A 21,600-nucleotide genomic window follows, 5' to 3' on the forward strand; every position below is an offset into this window, starting at 1 on the left:
TGGTTCTAGAAAATCAGGGTAATTTTCCTTGATAATTTTTCAGAGAAAATGATTAGTCTCTTTTTTTAAATATGGCTTTCAGGTAGACTAATAATTTTTCAATTCTCTCTCCTGAATCTGTTTCCCAGGTCAGTTTTTTTCTAGTAAGATGATTCACTTTGTTTTCTTTTATTTTCATTATTTTTTATTATTTCTTGATCTTTTATAAAGTCAGCTTTCATTTGCTCCATTTTATTTATTTATTGTGCTACAGCATTAAATATTTATTTTGAATTTTTCTTGTGCTTGGCTTTGGGGACAAAAAAGGGGGCCCTTATAAAAATACAGAACAACAGGAGAATTTATTGTTTTCCTGCTAGGGTCCAGAACTAGATGAGTTGTTAGGCATAAAGACAAAGAAAAACCCCCAAAGTGCATACCCTGAAGAACTACAATTCTGTTGAAATATGAAAAAATTATAAGCAGTATTAAAGATGATACAATTCTGATACTGCCTTTTAAAAACTTAGAGTAAAGGTTTCTACACACACACACACACACACACACACACACACAACCTGATAGCATTAAAAGAAACTTTATTTCTAGGATTCAGTAGTTGATTGTCCTCTGTATTCTTATCTGGTAAGATTTCATTTGAAATGTTTTCAATTCTTCGTAACACATTTCAGGAATGACGTGAAGATGGGAAATATATACACACATATATACATATACACACATATACATATACATACATATATATAAATATATACACATATACATATATACATATACAAATATACACACTTACATATACACACATAAATATGCACAACCACACATATGTATACACACACACATATAATTTTGTTGCTTCTGATGTTCTAGAATTTGTTTAGAGTCACTTTTTATAGGTATTTTGAAGAGCATGGTTGGAGAGCTCAGGTAGGTCTCTGCTTCTACTGTATCATTTTGGCTCTGCCAAAACTTTAATTTTAATTTTTAAGGAATTATTTTCTTCAGTGAGCTTTTGTACACTTTTGTACATTTGGCCAGTTGTACTTTTTACGGAGTTTTTTTTTTTTTTTCCTTCTTCAGTTAATGTTTGTTCCTCATTTCCATTTGGACAATTCTGCTTTTTGAGACATTCTTCCCTTCACTGGCATTTTTGGACCTCTTTCAGCATTTGACCTGGTCTGTTTTTAAGGTATTATTTCCTTCAGTATTTTTTCCCATCCCCTTTACTAAGCTATTTACTCATATTTCATGATTTTCTTGCCTCACTCTTATTTCTCTTCCAAATTTTTCCTATTTCTCTCTGTAACGCCAATGTGATACTATAGCAGCCGCTATGGATATGCATGTAAATTTCCAGGGTGAATTCAAAAAATATGAACTCTCTTCCTCAAAAATGAAACCAAAATATTTATTCAGATACCCAGAAAGCCAATTCCACCATGGTAACAATGAAGTTTGTTTTCCCAATGGAGGCAGCAGCATCATCCCTAAGCCTTTCCTCCATTAAGCCTCCCCAAAAACAAGCTCCCCTAGGCAAAATCCCACCTTCTCACTCACCATAGCTGCTCTGTCTTGTCTCTGCTTCACTCTCTCCTAGCTCTGCCTCACTATCTCTTCCTGCTTCATCCATTCAGCAAGCTCCTCCCACCATGGACTTCATGTGACTCAAGCAGTGGGCTGAGCCAAAGCTCAATGCAAGTAAAATGGGCCCATTAAGGGACAGGGAAGATCTTCAAATTCCCTTATCATTATACTCTCTTCCTTGATTTTCAAAATCCTTTTTTAAATTTTTTTAAATTTTTAATGTTGTACAATCACTACCAAAAAACTTCGATGTTCCCCCCCATCTACCCTCCACGACCCCCCTCCCTCTGCAAGACAGTATACAATTCTATATGGAATCCACACATACTTTCCTATTGAATATGTTTTCAATATAGTCATGCTGTGTAGATGAAGTAAAATAAATGGAAGGAATCATATAACAAATCAAAACATAATAAACACACACACACACACACACACACACAAAAGATCTGCTATATTCTGTGAATGAGTTCCATATTTCTTTCTCTGAGTGAGGAAGGCATTTGACCTTAGAAGACTATTGGGAATTTTTTTTTTTGAGTTCTTGCATTGTTACAAAGTTCCAAGTCTACTAGAAAAAGCTCTCTTACACTGTGGTGGTTGTTGTGCACAAAGTTCTCCTGGTTCTGCTCCTTTCACTCAGTATCAGATCATATAAGTCCTTCCAGGCTTCTCTGAAGTCTTCTCATTCATCATTTCTTTCGTCACAATAGTACTCCATTACATTCATATACCATACTTTATTCAGCCATTCCCTAATTGATGGGCATCCCCTTGATTTCCAGTTTTTGGCAACTACAAAGAGTGCTGCTATAAATATTTTTGTACATGTGGGACCCTTTCCCATTTTTAGGATCTCTTGGGGAGATCCTAGTAGCAATATTGCTGGGTCAAAGGGTATGCACATTTTCGTAGTCCTTTGGGCATAGTTCCAAACCACTCTCCAGAATGGTTAGATGAGCTCACAGCTCCACCAACAATGAATTAGTGTTCCAACTTTCCCACATTCTCTCCAACATTTATCATTTTCCTGTTCTATCATGTAATAGGTGTGATGTGGTACCTCAGAGTTATTTTAATTTGCATCTCTCTAATTGAAAGTGATTTAGAACATTTTTTCATATGCTTATAGATATCTTTAATTTCTTCCTCTGAAAATTGCCTGTTCATATCCTTTAACCATTTATCAATTGGGGAATGACCTGTATTGTGAGGCCTTTATCCCCGAGATTAGCTGTAAGAATTCTTTCCTAATTTACTACGTCCCTCTGAATTTTGGTTGCATTGGGTTTGGTTGTGCAAAAACTTTTCAGTTTAACGTAATCAAAATTATTCATCTTGCATTTTGTAATACTTTCTATCTTTTCTTTAGTCAAAAATTCTTCCCTTCATAAATCTGATAAATACACTATTTCTTGCTCCTCCATTTTCTCCATGGTATCAATCTTTATACCTAGATCGTGTACCCATTCGGATTTTATTCTTGTGTATGGTGTCAGGCATGGGTCTATGCCTAGTTTCTGCCACACTGTTATCCAGTTTTCCCAGAAATTTTTGTCAAACAGTGAGTTCTTATCCCAGAAGCTGGAGTCCTAGAGTTTATCAAACAAGAGGTTGCTATATCCCTCGCCTGCTGTGTCTTGAGTGCCTAGCCTATTCCAGTTGTCTCCCCTTCTGTTTCTTAGCCAGTACCAAATGGTTTTGATAATTTCTACTTTATAATACAATTTGAGATCTGTTAGAGCTAGGCCACCTTCCTTAGCATTTCTTTTCATTAGTCCCTTTGATATTCTGGACATTTTCTTCTTCCAGATGAATTTTTATATTATTTTATCCAGCTCTAGAAAATAATTATCTGATAGTTTAGTTGGTATGGCACTAAATAAGTAAATTAATTTAGGTAGAATTGTCATTTTTGTTACATTAGCTCAGCCCACCCATGAGCAACTGGTGTTTTTCCACTTACTTAGATCTGACTTTATTTGTGCAAAAAATGTCTTTTAACTGTGTTCATATAGTCCCTGGGTTTATTTTGGCAGGTAAGTTCCCAACTATTTCATAGTGTCTACCCTAGCTTTAAATGGGATTTCTCTTTCTATCTCTTGCTGTTGGATTTTGTTGCTAATGTAGAAGATTTGTGTGGGTTAATTTTGTAACCTGCAACTTTGCCAAAGTTGTTTATTATTTCAAGTAGATTTTTACTTGAATCTCTGGGATTCTCTAATTATATCATCATATCATCTGCAAAGAATGATAACTTAGTTTCTTCTTTGCCTATTCTTATTCCTTCAATTTCTTTATCTTGTCTAATTGCTACAGCTAACATTTCTAGTATCATATTGAATAATAGTGGTGATAATGAACATCCTAGTTTCACCCCTGATCTTATTGGAAATGTATCTAGCTTATCTCCATTGCATATAATGCTTGCTGAAGGTTTTAGGTAGATAATGCTTATTATTTTATGGAAAGTTCCCTTTATTCCTATGTTCTTCAGTGTTTTTAATAGGAAAAGGTGTTGTATTTTGTCAAAAGCTTTTTCTGCATCTATTGAGATAATCATGTGGTTTTTGTTAGTTTTGTTGTTGATATGATTGATAATGCTAATAGTTTTCCTAATATTGAGCCAGACTTGCATTCCTGGTATGAATCCTACCTGATCAGAATGTATTCTTATCCTGATAAGATGCTGTATTAGTTTTGATAAAATCTTATTTAAAATTTTTTCATCTATATTCATTAGAGAAATTGGTCTATAATTTTCTTTCTCTGTTTTGTCTCTTCCTGGTTTAGGTATCAAAACCATATTTGTATCATAGAAAGAATTTGGGAGAACTCCTTCTTTCCCAATTTTCAAAAATAGTCTATATGGTATTGAAATTAAATGTTCTTTAAATGTTTGATAGACTTCACTTGTAAATCCATCTGGCCCTGGAGACCTTTTCCTAGGGACTTCATTGATGACTTGTTCAATTTCTTTTTCTGAGAGGGGGTTGTTTAAGTATACAACTTCTTCTTCTGTCAATCTGGGCAATTTGTATTTTTTTAAATACTCGTCCATCTCATTTAGATTATCAAATTTATGGGCATAAAATTATGTGAAGTAATATCTAATTATTGTTTTAATTTCTTTCTCATTAGAGGTGAGTTCACCTCTTTTATTTTTGATATTAATAATTTGATTTTCTTCTTTCTTTTTTTAAAATCAGATTGACCAAAGGTTTATCAATTTTATTAGATGTTTTTCATAAAACAAGCTATTGGTTTTATTTATTAATTCAATAGTTTTCTTAATTTCAATTGTATTAATCTCTCTGTTGGTTTTCAGTATTTCTAATTTGGTATTTACTAGGGGATTTTCGATTTGTTCTTTTCCTAGCTTTTTTCAGCTGCATGCCCAAGTCATTGATCTCCTTTTTGTCTATTTTATTTATGTAGGCATTCAAAGATATGAAAGTTCCCCTAAGAATCGCTTTTGCAGTATCCCATAAGATTTAGTAGGTTGTCTCATTATTGTCATTCTCTTGAATGAATTTGTTGATTGTTTCTATGATTTCTTCTTTAATCCACTTCTTCTTTAGGACTAAATTATTTAGTTTCCAATTGATTTCTGGTTTATCTTTCCATGGCCTTTTATTATATATAATTTTTTATTGCATTATGATCTAAGAAGGATGCATTGATTATCTTTTGCCTTTCTGTGCTGGATTGTAAGGTTTTTATGTCCTAGTACATGGTCAATTTTTGTATATGTGACATGTACCGTGGGGAAAAAGGTATATTTCTTTCAATTCCCATTTACTTTTCTCCAGAAATCTATCCTATCTAACTATTCGCCTTATTTACCTCCTTAACCTTTTTCTTATTTTGGGGTTAGATTTATCAAGTTCAGAGAGGGGGAGGTGGAAGTCCTGTACTTGGATAGTTTTGCTGTCAATTTCTTCCTTCAACTCCCCCAACCTCTCCTCTAAGAATCTGGATGTTATACCACTTGGAGCATACATGTTTAGTAATGATATTGCTTCACTGACTATGGTGCCTTTTAGCAGGATATAATTTCCATCCTTCTCTCTTTTGATTAGATCTATTTCTGCTTTTGCTTTATCTGAGATTAGGATTGCTACTCCTGTTTTTCTTACATCAGTTGAAGCACAATATGTTCTGTTCCAACCTGTGACCTTTATCCTGTATGTATCCCCCCGTTTCAAATGTGTTTCTTGTAAACAATAAATTGTTGGATTATGGCTTTTAATCCATTCTGCTATCCATCTCCATTTTATGGGAGAGCTCATTCCATTCACATTCACAGTTATGATTACAGTCTGTGTATTTCCCTCCATCCTCTTTCCCACCATTTGTGTTTTTATCTCTCCCATCTCTCTTCCCCTCCTCAATAGTTTTCGCTTTTCACCACCACCTCCTGCAGTCTTCCCTTCCGTCTTTTAGCCCGCCTCCTTTTACTCCCCTTTAACCTTACTGCTTCTTCCCTCCCTTTTAGCTTCCCTCCCCTTTCTTCCCCCTTCCCCTCCTACTGCCTATAGAGCTAGTTATTATTATATACTTAAGTTTATTGCTCCCTCCTTGAACCAAATCAGATGAGAATACCTCTCAAACAATGCTCATCTCCCTGCCCTCTTTCCCTCTACTATAATTTTGTAATTCTTCCTGTGATGTAATTTACCATTTTCTGCTTCCTCCTTTTCACACCTCCTGTTACAATCCCTTCACATACTTAAATCATATTTTTAACATGGCATCATTTACTTTATACCCCTTCCCTCTATATATGTCCCTTTTTTTTTTTCATAACAGATGTAGAATTCTCAAGATTAACAGGTATCATCTTCCCTTATAGGGAGGTAAACAGTTTGCCCAAATTGAGTAGCAAGCTTTGTTTTTTTCTTCCGCCTCCCCCTGTTTACCTTTTTATGCCTCTCTTGAGACCTGTGTTTGAAGATAGAATTTTCTATTAAGTCTTGGCATTTTTGTCGGGAAGGTCTGGAAATCCCTTATTTTGTTGAATGACCATCTTCTTGTCCAAAATGTTATGCTGAACTTTGCTGGGTAGTTGATCCTTGGTTGTAGTCCCAACTCCTTTTCCTTATGGATTATTGGATTACATTTCCTTCTGTCTTTTAATGTAGAAGCTGCAAGGTCCTGTGTGATCCTGACTGTAGCTCCTTGATATTTGTATGGTTTCTTTCTGGCTGCCTGTAGTATTTTCTCCTTCACTTGATAGTTCTGGAATTTTGTAATGATATTTCTTGGGGTTTTGAGTTTGGGATCCCTTTTGGCAGGTGAACAGTGGATTCTTTTGATGACAATTTTGTCTTCTGGATCTAGCACTTCTGGGCAGTTTTCCTTGATAATTTCCTGAAAAATTTTGTCCAGACTCTTTTTTTCATTGTGGTTTTCTGGCAGGCCAGTAATTCTTAAATTTTCTCTCCTGGATCTATTTTCCAGGTCAGTTGTTTTTCCAATTAGATATTTTCCATTTTCTTCTCTTTTCATTCTTTAGATTTTGTTTGATTGATTCTTGCTGTCTCATAGAGTCATTAGTTTCTAATTGCCCAATTCTAATCTTTACCAATTGTTTTCTTTGGTTAACTTTTGCATCTTCTTTTCCATCTGTCTAATTGTTCCTGTTAAGGAGTTATTTTCTCCAGTTAAGTTTTGTACTTCCTTTTCCATTTGTTCAGTTTTCCTTTTCAAGGAGATGTTCTCATCAGTGAATTCTTTTTGTATACTTTTAAAATCATTGGCCAGTTTTTCTTCTATTTCCTTCTTCAGCTGTTCCAGGAGCTGTTTGTGCATGCAAGCAGTTCATAGTCCCTTCTGTAGTTTCAGATAGAAGTACAGTCTCACCACTGACCTCTTTGGTATTTGTGTTTTGGTCTTTGTCCTCACAGAAAGATTCTATGGGGTTTTTTTTCCTCCCTTATTTTCCTTTTTCTTGTTCTTGATGGTGATTGTGTGTTGTGGCTTCTGTTTCTTTCAGTTAGAAGCTGTAGAACTTGGTGTTAAGCTGACTTGAGTGAAAAAGCTAAGAGCAGGTTTTTGTTTTGTGTTTCCCAGATCAGCCCTAGTGTTAGCTTGTTAAATGTGGGGGAGGGATGGTCTGGCCATGGGAGATCTCCTCAGCTGAACTGAGGCAAAGGCAGGCTCAGGGGATGGTGATCCCAACTGCCCTATTGTCTTCCCATTTCCCCTGGAGTGCTGAGGCATGCCCAGATCCTAGTCAGAATTTCCACCCCACCTGGGGCTCCTCTCCTGGTGCTGAGGCTTGACTGGGTCCTTGTGCAAGTTTTCTCCACCCTGGGTCCCCTTTCCTTCCAGTTTGCCTCTGCCACAGTAGGCAGAATCCCCCTTAGCTATTTTCCTCGCCTCAAGTGTTATGAGACTATTTGTCCCCTCTGCTGTTCCCAATGATTCAGGATTTTTCTGGGGAAATATTTTATGATTCTTTCAAGGTCATCAAGGGGGAAGGAGAGAGCATTTACTGATCACTCCACCATACTGGCTCCCAGAAGTTTAAGTAATCTCAGGAGCTTCTGCGCTGAAATGTGGTGCTCAGCGGCTGTCACTGGCTTGGCTCTGCTGGTCTCTCACCTTGGGCTGCAGATCCGTTGGTTCCCCCTGCTGTTGTCTCAGATTTCCCAGGGCCCTCCCGATCCACTGCATTGGATGTACTGCATTGTGCGCTGTGGGCTCACCCCCTATGGAACAGATCCTTCCCATGGACCTGCCAGTCTGTCCTGGGCTTTGAATCTGCTCCAGTCTGTCTCCTTTTGGAATCTGCACCTCCAAAATTTGGTCAGATTCTCTTTTTAGAGGTATCTGAAGGAGTTTGTCTAAAAGCATGTGTGAGTCATTCCTTTCACTCCGCCATCTTGGCTCCGTCCTCAAAATATTCTTTGAACCCTTCCATGTTCTAAGACCAATTCACATTTTTCTTTGAGGCTTTGGATGCATGACTTTGACTTTATTTTCTTCTTTTGAGGGTGTTTGGATCCTCTTTGTCACCATAGCAACTTTCTATGGCCAGATTTTTTTCTCTGTTTGCTCTTTCTCTCAAGCTATTTCTTGACTTTCAACTCTTTGTTAAAGTAGGGCTCTGCTTCCATGGTGAGGGGCACATTCTGTACAGAGGTATTTCTAGAGACCTGTAAGTTTTTGAAAGTTTCTAAAAATTCTATTATAACAATCCCCCATCCCCCAACCAATTCCAAAAGGTTACTTAGCATCTTCTGAACATTCTAGTAACAAATTGGGAGCAGTTGAACCAATAAGAGGCTTCTATCTCATTAGTTATGAAATTGCCAAAGTCAGCATGAATCTGCATTAGGATGTTCTTTTTTATCAGGATTTTTATTAGAATGGAAACATTAGAGACTAATGTAAGTTTCCAGCTCTTCTAAGACATTATGATCTAAGGAGAGCTGCATTTACTACACTCCTATCTGTAATTGAATGAGTGACCACTCTTTCTGCCCTAGAACTGTGACAAGGGTCACCACTCCACTGCAGCCACAAATTCTGGTGTACTAGTACTTCTCCTTATCCCAGGACTGCCACCAAAGACTGCTACTCAGAATCCAAATGTGGTCAAATCAATAGAGTTCTACCTCAGTGCCAGGAAAGAGACTCCTGTCATCTCCTTCTGACTAGTATTTTGAACCTTTAACAGACTGATCTGACAGCTCTGATGTTCTCCCTGTTGATTCAGTGACTCCCAAGGCCTGCTCCTGGTTTGCTGCGGCCAGGACTGTGCTGGTATAACCCCTGATGGACTTTGTTCCACTCTTAACCAAGTGCAATAGACCTTTCCTGCTTACCTTCTAAGTTGCCTTTGGCTTTCTTTGGAAAATTATTTCACCCTGTCCTTTTGTGGGTGATTCTGTTCTAGGAATTGTTTTATAGAATTATTTAAAGATATTCTGAGGAGTTTTGGGGAAAGCTCAGTGAATCAATGCCTTTTCTCCATCATTTTGATTCTGCCCCTCCTCTATATGGTTATTATTTTAATATGGTATACCTTTGAACTAACAGTTAAAATTTGAATAATCTAATCCATATTCAAATATGGCTTTACATAGCATTCTCTCATACACAACAACAACAGCAACAAAGCTATAGACTATGAATTATACCCATTTTATAAGTAATCAATATAAAACTCAGGTAGATTCATAGAGGCAGCTGAGTAACACATTATGTAGAGCACTAGATCTGGGGTAAGAAAGACCTAAATTCTAATCCAGCTTCTAAAATATGTTAGTTGTAGCCTCTGAGAAATTTGTTTAGCTTTTCACTGCCTCAGTTTCCTAATCTGTAAAGTAAGAACAACAATAGAACCTTTATCTCATGACTATTGAATATAAAATGATATTATATCTGTAAGGCCTCTGAAAAACTTAAATTGTTAAAAATATGGCATCAATATTCTTATTTAAAATTTTCATCACATTTTCTCAGAACTGATACTAAAACTCATACTTTCTGTCTTTAATGTCTTTGAACTTGTAATCTTAAAACGTACAAGTCACAGATAGACAAGTGTCATTCAAGACCATCTACTCCAACACCTTGGTTATACAAATAAGGAAATTGTGGCTCTGAGGGCTAATGTCTCATTTTAAGTCACATGATTCAAAGCAGAATTGGACTCTAATAGAAGTTTCCATACGTCTTAATAATCATTTAACTATATTACTCTTCTGATGTGAGTGTTAGCTAACAGTGGAAGGTCTGGTAAGTGCTTTGTTCCTCTTGCTACCAGAAGCCTGCTGTAGAGAGTAACATTATAACCCTCCCCCTATCTAAGTTAAATTATAGTTCTCCGCAACCCTAGTTAAAAGTTCTACTACAGTACTTCCCCAACCCCCAACCAATTCCAGGTTACTTAGCAGCTTCTAGACATTCTAGTAACAAATTGGGAACAGTTGAACCAATAAAAGGCTTCTGGCTCATTAGTTATGAATTGCCAAGCTCAACATGAATCTCCAATAGGATGTTCTTTTTAATCAGCACTTTGATTAGAATGGAACCATCAGAGACTAATGCATTCTTGTATCAATTGCTTTAACTTTCTGCACTTGACTAGTCACTCTTTACTCCATATGATTTAATCCTGTGTCCAGGGCTGCCTTTTTGGGTGTGAATGGAGGTTATCCTACTTTGTCACGGTTAGTTTGAAATACTTCTAATTAAAATCTGTCTGCTAATCATCTTATGATGGGCATCCACGGTCTCTAAATCACACTAAAGGACAGCTGACTCTGGAAAGCTGTGAAACTATCCATTTTGAGTGAATTAGGATCTTATTGACATTCATCTTAGTTCCTTCAATCTCATCTGAGATTTCCCACTTAAAACTTAAACAAGTCAGATCTGTTTTATTGAGGCACAACTCACCTCATTATTTTTAACAACTTCCCATTGCAGCTATGTGCGTGTGTGTGTGTGTGTGTGTGTGTGTGTGTGTGTGTGTGTGTGTGTTTGGATAATAGTTCTAGTGAAAAAAGAGATGTGAAGGAGGACTTCCAGTGCCAAGATGGCAGAGTGAAGCAAGAACCCTCTGAATCCCTCCCACATTCCCATTCAAACAACTAGATACCCACCTCAAAATTGATCTAGGAACAGGGAAGCAGTTTATCAGCCAACAGGAAAGGTCTGTCTCACTAGCATTGGAGGAGAGCAAGGTCTAAGAGCAGTAGAAGTCTCAAAACAGAAGCCTGGGGCAATCTGCTAGTCAACTCCCTCACACAAACTAGCAACCCCTGAGGCAAGTGAGCAGTTGGTGCAACACAGTAAGGCCCTACCCCAGCAACCTTACTCTCAGAAGAAGCCACAAGGCAAGTTTTGACCTGATTGCTGATCATAGTGAAGATCCACTCCAGAGCTGGCCAACAGCAAGATGCCAACCTGGAGGCCTACCAGCAGAGAGACTCTGTTTCCATAGAAACCCAGAAGCAGAGACCCAACTCTGGGGCAGACTAGCAACAGGATCCCTCAACCAGGACCAACCTCCAGAAAGACTGTTACCATAGCAACACACCAGCAAGCCAGCTGGGAGCTGAACCCCACACTAAGGGGATATCAAAAGGAAAGACCCCGTCCTCCAATAGAAGCCAGAAGGGAAGCCTGTTGGGATTGGAAGTTCAATTCCGTGTGGACAGTCTCGGGTGGGTAAAGGTGGGAGCTTCTAAATCTTAGAGCTCTCACGAGACCCCCCCAGGAAATGGCTGGGAATCGAGGTGAACCGAGCTATCTCGAGTAATTCCGCCTCTTCCCATGAGAAACGTGATGGGAGAGAGATCTCCCCGCCCTCGAGATTGTCCCGGATTGGAGCACACCTAGTTACCTAACAGCACGGTATTCAGATGCAAACTATGCGGCTGAAGGTTAAGTAGGATTGAGGAAGCCTGAAAGCTCTCTTAGCACGTGAGGAGCCAAGAGGACAGTAGGCTCGCTTTTCTTCTTTCCTCTCTCCCCTCCCCCTCTCTCCCCGCTTGTACTTCTACTTCCAATCCCTTAAGATCTTAGCCTCCTTAGGAAATCTCCCCCTCTTCCTCCTAAGGAAGACCCCCCTGCACTTGTAACTGAGACCCTGAAATAAAGCTCAACCCTTGTTCGACTCTGGAACGTCCTTTCTCTCATATGAGCATCCGGTTTTGGCCAACCGAAGACCTCGGAGGTGAGGTAAGAAGACTCGGGTAGCCCACACAGGCCTCTAGGCCTGGTAGAAGCCTACCCTCTAGGGAAAATAAACAGCTAAGCCCTGAAGCCTAAGGAAAGCAAGCAGTAAGACCTAAAGACTCAATATAGAAAACTTGGGAAAGTGTAGGACCAGAGCACAAATCTAACATAAAAAACACCAAATCACAATAAAGACAGAAAAAAATGAGCACAAAACCCCAAATTTAAAAAAAAAAAGGTTGATTATAGAAAGTTACTATGGTGATAGGGAGAATGGATAGAAGAGGACAATAATGTCAAAATGAGAACATGTGAAGCCTCAAAGACAAATGTAATTTGATATCAAGCCCTAAAATACTTCCTGGAAGAGTCAAAAAAGAATTTTAAAAAATCAATTTAGAGAAATAGAAGAAAAATTGGGAAAAGAAATGAGAGCAATGCAAGAGAATCATGAAAAAAGTCAATAACATGTGAGAAGATAAAAATTGCAGAGGAAAAATAATGGTAAAAATGAAATTATCCAAATGGAAAAAAAAGAAGTACAGAAGCTTCCTAGATAAAACAATTCCTTAAAAAATAGAATTGAACAAGTGGAAATTAATGACTATCTGAAATATCAAGATATGATGAAACAAAATGAAAAAAATTTAAAAACTAAAGCAAATGTGAAATTTCTCATTGTAAAAACAACTGATGTATGATAATGTAAGGATTATTGAACTACCTGAAAGCCATGATACAAAAAAAAAACCAAACAAAAAACAGACCTGGATAAAATCTTTCAAGAATTGATTACTACCTGAAAGAGATCCCAATATGAAGTCTCCCAAGAACATCATAATCAAATTCCAGAACTCACAGATCAATGAGAAAGTATCACAATCAGCCAAGAAAAGCCAATTCAAATATCGTGAAACCAGAGTCAAAATTACATAAGACTTGGCAGCTTCCACATAAAAGAACTGGAAAGCTTGTGATATGATATACTGGAAGGCAAAAATCACCCACACAGTAAAATTTAATATAATCTTTCAGGGGACAAAACAGACATTGTATGAAACAGAGAACTTTCAAGCATTTATACTTAAAAGACCAGAATTGAACACAGATGTGTGCGCACACACACACACACACACACACACAAATTATTTCCAAATAAAAGAATCAAGGAAAACATAAAAATAAAAAAAAAAAGCAAGAAAGAGGAAACATAACAAAGTCGATAAGGTTAAACTCTTTGTATTTCTATATATCAAGATAATATTTGTAACTCTTAAGAATTTTATACTAGAAGAACAATTAGAAGGAACATATGTAGACTGAGGGTGTGGATATAAGGTGACTCTGATGGGATACTACCCCAAACAGAAAATAACGGGGGGAGAAAAAAAGTTTACTGGAAGAAAGAAGGAAAAGATTGAATGGCATAAAATCTAGGTGGTAGTGGTGGAAAGGGGGGAAGAAGGTGGTGGTGGTGGTGGTGGAAAAAGCTTAAACATTACTCTCATCAAAAGGTATTCAAAGAAAAGATAACAAACACACTCAGTTGAATATAATCATCTAACTGTATAAGGAAGTAAAAAGGGACAGGATAATAGAATGGGGGAAGTGGTACCCAGGTACTCAGCAATAGTATTGTTTGATGAAGAACTGGGAATGGCAACCATTTTTAGCAATACAACGATCCAAGACAATCCCAAAGGACTAATGAAGAAGCATACTGTCCACCTCCAGAGAAAGAAGTAATATTGATTGAATACAGACTAAAGCATGCTATTTTCACTTTCTTTCATTGTTTTTCTTTTACCCAAGTCTTCTTGTATGAAATGAAAAATATGAAAATGTTTTGCATAATTGCACATACATAACCTATATCTGGGAGGGGTTGGGGGGAGGGGAAGGAAAGAATATGGCATCCAGAACGTTGAAAACAAATATTTAAAAATTGTGAAGAAGAACAAAGAAAAAGTATTAAGTCTTTAGGTGACTTTAAAGTTTCATGTGGTTCAAGAGTGTGACAAATGCCACACAAATCTGGTCTGAGTTGACTCTCCACTAATAGATACTATACACACTTACATGTGCATGTATATTCATGTGTGTAATTTAACTTTTGATTAGTTCTTTTTAAATTTCTGAGCAATTTAAGAGCAAATCATATATCTCTTTCTACTCTAAGGAGAAAAAAAAATAAATTAAATTAAACTTTGCTAACTACACTAAAGTAAAAAAATATACTTGCCTATCTATTCTGTTAAAGAGATACTCATAAATCCAAAGCACCAGGAAAACAAAACAATAATTCCTCTTACTTGTAGGTAAGTTTAATCTACTATTACAGATATAGAATACCTTAAAATAATTTGCCAATTAATATACTATAAACCCTTTTTGAGATATAAAAAAATTCATTTACTTTTTATTTTAATAAGGAAAATCTTGCCTTTGAATAGAGAAATTCACTTATTTCTTCATAATGTGTTGTTATTTTTGTTTTAAAAATTCCCCATTGACCCCTTGTTCACCATTTCATCACTGACCTTGGATTCAAAGATTTATCCAATATTTCTCTGTACAATTACCTGATCAATTCTAAGAATTCCTTAATAAATAATCCATTGCAAAATTTCCTCCTTCCTTTCTTATACTGAGTCAGATAGGAACATGCTTTCAAAGAAGTAATGTAAAAGATGGCTAAATTCAGGCCCCACCTCTTATAACTCTAATTTGTATAATTCTTGAATAGAGTGAAAACTGATAAGAACCACATATGTTATTTAAGGAAGTAAGGATTATTCCTTGGTACATACAAAAAAGATGATAGCCCCAAATTAGACTAGTATGAACTTAGAATATCTGTATCTGACCTATTAGCACCTAGACCATTACACTCAAAAAAGAGATTTCTTGAGGAATGGGGGAAAAGACTGAAGGAATATCCTAAATGGAAATGCATGGGTTTCATTCTTCAGCAGCTATGTTTCAATTCACTTAACCCTAAGGGTTAACTAAGTATACTTGAAAATTACATCACAAATGCTAATGTTTTCATTTTTGTTTTCATTTCTCTTATGTAGCTGCCAAGGAATTTGAACTGGATTTATTGAGAGAATTTTCTGCTTAGTGGAGGAGAAGGTCAAGAAGCACGATGCACGCTAGTTCATGAGTAATGGATAACATAACCAATCTAATAATTTTTGGAAAAGTTCATCATCAGTGAGCTGAAGGATAAATTTTTATAGTTATTGTAATTCTTTATTTTCTTAATTCTTTTTCATATCTGTCATTTCTTTTCCCATTTTTTTCTACCTCTCTTACTTGATTTTTAAGATCATTTTTGAGTTTGTCCAAGAAGACTTCTTGGGCTTGAGACCAATTCCTATTTCCCTTTCAGGCTTCATGTGTAGGCAAGACTGCTCTTCTGAGTTTTTGTTGCCATAGTAGTTTTCTATGATCATTGATCTCTTCTGTTTCTTTCTCATTTTTCCTGCTTATTTGTGACTTTTAAAGTTGGGCTCTGTTCCTGAGAAACAGGGAGCACTGTCTTAAGTTGCTTATGCTGAAGGCCAGGGGCCTGGTCATTGACTTTCTGTGCTGGGACCTCAGGAGCTTGCAGCTTGCCCACTGAGCTGGAGGTGGCCCAGTCTAGTTGTGCCTATTGTGTCTTGGGTTCCACGGCTCGCTGTTTGCTTTCTACATTGAGGCTGGAGGCCTCACAGCTGTGCTACAATGTCACAGGCCTGCTGAGCCAGGACCAAGGGGCCTCAGTTGCTGATCTGTGGGGTGGCTAAGAGCTTGCTACTGGCTTGCCTGGACGCTATCTGTGCTGGCCTGTGGTCCCTTCTTACTCAAATGAAACAGACCTTCCCTGAAGTCCTTCTAAGTTATTTTAAGTTGAAAAATTGTTTCACTATGTGTTTTTATGGGTTATGTCCCTCCAGAACCTGTTTAGAGGCTTGATTGAATGCTGTTTACAAGAAAAAATGAGGAGAGTTCAGGCGACTTCCTAGCTTCTCTCTGCCCCCTCAGTTATTGTAATTCTCAAGCTAAATAACTGTTGTTATTTTCTCATGAAACACTGAAAATACTATGATGCCCTTAAAGGTCACAAAGTACATTCAGCATATCATATATAATTTTTTCTTCAAGTCCCAGAACAGAAAATAAAAGGATTCAAAGAAGGCCTCTCCATTCTCCAGTCTATCGGTAGGGATGAAGAGATTTTTAAATAAATTCTAAGTTCTAAGATAAAGAGATGGAAAGAAAGAGTGAAGAGAAGAAAGAGAGAGAGAGAGGTAGAGAGAGAGAGAAAAGAAGGAAGGAAGAAAGAGAAAGAAAGAAAAAATATAAAAAAAAAAAAGAAAGATTAAACCTTCAAGTTAAATGGGCACTAAAAATAATAAGGCACAGAGCAAAAATGAAAACATTGCACTGAGTTCATAGAGTTAAAAAAAAAAAACTCCAGAAAAATACCAGGATACACAGTCTATACTCATGTTGTGGGAGCTACAAATTTCAAATGTAATATTTTTCTACTTGTGGCTCATAGAGTTTATTACATTTAATAGAAGATTAAGGTTCTAATACAATGATTTGGCTAATCTGATAAATAATATTCAATTCTGGTGAATTAAACAGACCTGAATGATCCTCCTAGGAAGAATAGGTAGAAGTATAAGATAGACCAATATTGGCATAGCATAAGGAAAATTTCCCAATAACTAGAATTGTTCAGAAAAAGGGATGTTGGTACATCAGGGGAAAGTGGAAAGGACTGATACAATATGTCAGAGTAGAGAAACACTCAACATTTCCTTCAAAATAATTTTAAAATAAAACCTTAATTGTATTCTGGAGTGGCAGAGTTAACAAAAGGTTTGAGTGAGACATTTTTCCAGTTCAAGACAAAGCAGAAGGTTAGAACAAGAAATCTATGTGGGACAGAACCAAGGTGGTGGAGTAAAAGCGGGGCTCTACTAGAGCCATCCTGGAGCTCTTACTCCAAATTCAGACAAATACCTGTAAAAAAATGACTAAACCCACAGAACAATGAAGTGAAGCAAATCTCCAGCCCAAGACAGCCTAGAAGGTCAACTGAAAGCATCTGTCATGCCAGGCCAGGAACAGAGTACAGTTCAGCATAGGCTGCACCAGCACAGACAGGAACTGAGTAGGCCTCAGTGGTATTTTATCACTGGCATCTGTGGCAAGTTTCCAGACTTCTCCACGCCAGAACACCAAGGATAAATTGTTAGGTCAGTGGAAAAAACCTGTCAGACCTGTGTAAGAGAGTAGAATTGTCCTGCCCCAGCCACATGATAGCAGAGGGAGGAGAGGAGCCTGTGGCAGTCACAGCAGCATCAACAACAACTGTGGCAGTGACTGTTTCTGGAGCTCTAGATCCACAAATTGTAGGGGAATTGAGCAGTTGACAGTATACCCAAACCCCCACTGGAAGAAGAGAACTACCTTAACAAAGAGCTCAAAAGTCAAGTAATTTTCTGGGGAAATGAGCAAAAACAGGAAAAAAAATAAGACTACAGAATCTTATGTTGGTAACAAGAAAGATCAAAACATACAGCTAGAAGGAGACAACAAGGTCAAAACTCCTACATTCAAAGCCTGCAAGTAAAATATGAATTTGTCTCAGGCCATGGAAGAGCTCAAAAAGGATTTTTAAAATTAAATTAGAGAGAAGTAAAGCAGAAATTGGAAGGAGAAATGAGAGTGATGCAAGAAAATCATGAAAAAGGGTCAACTGCTTGCTTAAAGTGGACCCAAAAAATGCAGAAGAAAATAAAACTAAATATTAAAAATGATTTTAAAAATAATTTTTATAAATTATAATTTTATATTACAAATATTTGTAAAATATTAAAATTAATTTTAAAATAAAAAAATAGAATAACCCAAATGGCAAAAAGAATTCCAAAAAGCCAATGAGAAGAAGAATGGCTTAAAAAAGCAGAATGGACCAAATGGAAAAGGAGGTCCAAAAACTCGTTGAAGAAAAGAATTCCTTCAAAATTAGAATGGAGCAAATGGAAGCTATGACTTTACGATAAATCAAAAATTATAAAACAAAACCAAAAGAATGGGAAAAAATAGAAAACAATGTGAAATATCTCGTTGGAAAAACCAGTGACCTGGAAAATCGATCCAGGAGTGACAATTTAAAAATTATTGGAATACCTTAAAGCTATGATCAAAAAAAGAGCCTAGATATCATCTTTTAAGAAACTATCAAAGAAAACTGTCCTGATATTCTAGAACCAGAGACCAAAATATATATTGAAATAATTCCCTGATCACCTCCTGAAAGAGATCCCAATAGAGAAACTCCTAAGAATATTGGAGCCAAAATCCAGAGCTTCCAGGTCAAGAAGAAAATACTGGAAGCTGTCAGAAAGAAACAATTCAAGTATTGTGGAGACATAATCAGGATAACACAAATCTAACATTAAAGCATCAGAAAACTCAAATATGGTATTCCAGAGATTAGAGGAGCTACTACCTACCCAGCAATACTGAGTATAATACTTCAGGGGAAAAATGGTCATTCAGTGAAACAGAGAATTTTCAAGTATTATTCAGTGAAATAGAGAATTTTCAAGTATTCTAGATGAAAAGATCAGAGCTGAATAGAAAATGTGACTTTCAAACACAAGAATCAAGAGAAGCATGAAAAGGTAAACACGAAAAAAAAATCATAAGGGGCTTACTAAAGTTGGACTGTTTACATTCCTACATGGAAAGATAATATTTGTCACTCCTGAGACTTTCTCATTATTTGGGTAATTGGAGGGATTATATACATATAGACAGAGGGCACAGGGTGAATTGAGTATGAAGAAATGATAACTAAAAAATAAAATTAAGGGGTGAGAAAGGAACATATTGGGAGAAGGAAAAAGGGAAAAATTGAATGGGGTAAATTTTCTGTCACATAAAAGAGGTAAGAAAAAGCTTTTTTTAATGTGGAGTGGTTGAGGGGAGAGAGAAAGAGTGAAATTTACTCTCATTGGATTTGGCTTAAGGATGAAACAATATGCACACTCAATTTGGTATGAGAAACTTTCTTACCCTATAGGAAAGTAGGGAGGAAGAGGATAAAAATAGTGGGATTATACAATGGAGGGCAAATTGAAGGAGGGGATAATTAGTAGTAAACCTTTTTTTTTGAGGGACAAGGTCAAAGATAGAATAGAATAAAAGGCGAGACAGGATAAGATGGAGGAAAACATAGTTAATCTTTCACAACATGACTGTTATGTAAGTGTTTTACATGACTGCTGATGCATTACCTGTATTGAATTGCTTGCCTTCTCAGTGGCTTGGATGGGGAGAGAGGAAGGAAGAGAAGTTGGAACTCAAAGATTTTAAAACGAATGTTCAAAACTGTTTTTACATTTAACTGTTAAATAAGATATGAAAGAAGTGTGGTATAGAAAAGTATTTTGCCCTACAAGAAAGTAAGAAAGAAAGGGATAAGAGAAAGGAGGGGTATGATACAAGGGAGGGAAGATTGGGGGAAGTGGTAATCAGAATGCATGCTGTCTTGGGATGGAGGGAGAGGAAAGATAGGGAAAAATTGGACCTCAAAATCTTGTGGAAATGAATGTTGAAAATGAAAAATAAATTAATCTTTTTTAAAAAGAAAGAGAAATTTGTGATGCAGGGGAGGAGGCAAGCACAAAGTACATTTAGGTGAAACATGAATAGTGGGATTAGGTAGCAGAGACAGAAAAAGGCATCGACTGCAGAAGCTTCCAAGCCAGAGGTGATAAGGGGACCTGCAACTGGTCTGAAAGAGATTACAGGATACCCCTGTGACAAAGAGGAATATGAAAGCAGAAATGCAAAAATCAAAAACAAAAGCAAAACCTAAAGTTTGAGACAGAGCCCCTTTACTTCCCAGGAACAAAGCCCAACAGAAATATAAAGTTCCAAATCAAGAAATAGGGTTGGGGAGAATGAGCAAAGGACACAAAAAGAACTCGACCATAAAAATCTACTATGGTGAAAGGAAAGGTTGAGACAAAAACTCATAAAAAGAGAGTAAAGTTAAAGTGGCTATGAACAAAGCCTCAAAGGAAAAAAATGTGAATTAGACACAAGACAAATAAAAATTCCTGGAAGAGCTCATAAATGATTTCCATCAAATAAGAGTGGTAGAGGTAAAATTAAGTAAAGCAATAAAAGCAAAGGAAGAATTTTTTTATGATTTTTTTTCCTTTGAGGCTTTATTCATACCTGTTAGAGACGGAAAAAATATTGAAGAAAATATCACTTTACAATCAGAATTGGCCAAATAGATAAAGAGTTACAAAAATTGACTGCTGAAAATAACTCCTTAAAAAGCAGAAATGGCCAAAATGAAGAAGAGGTACAAAATCTCACTGAAAAAAGATAATTAAAAGATTGGGATAAGTGAAGCTAATGACTTTATGAGACATAATAAAGAAGAAAAAGAATGAAAAAAGAAAAAAAGAAATATATTATTGGAAAAACAACTGAACTGAAAAACAGATCAAGAAATTTAAGTTTTAAGAACAAAATTTCAGAATTATTGGATTACTGAAAGTCAGGATCAAGAAAAGAATCTGTCAATCATATTTCAACATATTATCAAAGAAAACTGCCCCAATCTCCTAAAATTGAAAGGTAAAATACTAATTCAAAGAAATCATTAATCACCACCTATCAGAGCTTCGTGAATAAAAACTTTGAGGAACATCATAACCAAGTCTTAAAACTCCCAATCAAAGAAAAATATACTTCAAGCAGTGACGCTGAAACCAATTAAATACCATAAAGCCTCAGTCAGATTGCACAAGATTTAGCAGCTACCATATTAAAGGAGCGAAGAACTGGGGATATAATATTCCAAAAGGCAAAAAAAAACCAAAAAAAAAAAAAAACCCAAAACAACAACAACAACAACAACAAAAAAAAAAACTGCTGGGATTACAACAATTAATCTACCCAGGAAAAAAAAAAAAACTGTGAATACTTGGGGAAAATGGTTATTTATTGAAATAAAGGACTTTCAAAAATTTTTGAAATACCAGAGCAGAGTAGAAAATTTAGCTTTCAAATGCAAAACTCAAGAGAAATATTAAAAGGCAAACATGAAGGAGAAATCCTAAGGGACTCAAGGTTAAGCTGATTACTTTTCAAAAGTGAAATTAATTACATGAAGATATGAACAGTAAAATTGACCTAGTGGAGCACCTGAACTTTGCCCTCTCCAAGTTAGATAAATCTAACTATAAAATATCTAAGTCAAGGAGATGAATAAAATTTTGGAAAAGT

This window comes from Notamacropus eugenii, chromosome 1 (genome assembly GCF_028372415.1).
Source record: "Notamacropus eugenii isolate mMacEug1 chromosome 1, mMacEug1.pri_v2, whole genome shotgun sequence".
Taxonomy (NCBI): Eukaryota; Metazoa; Chordata; class Mammalia; order Diprotodontia; family Macropodidae; genus Notamacropus; species Notamacropus eugenii.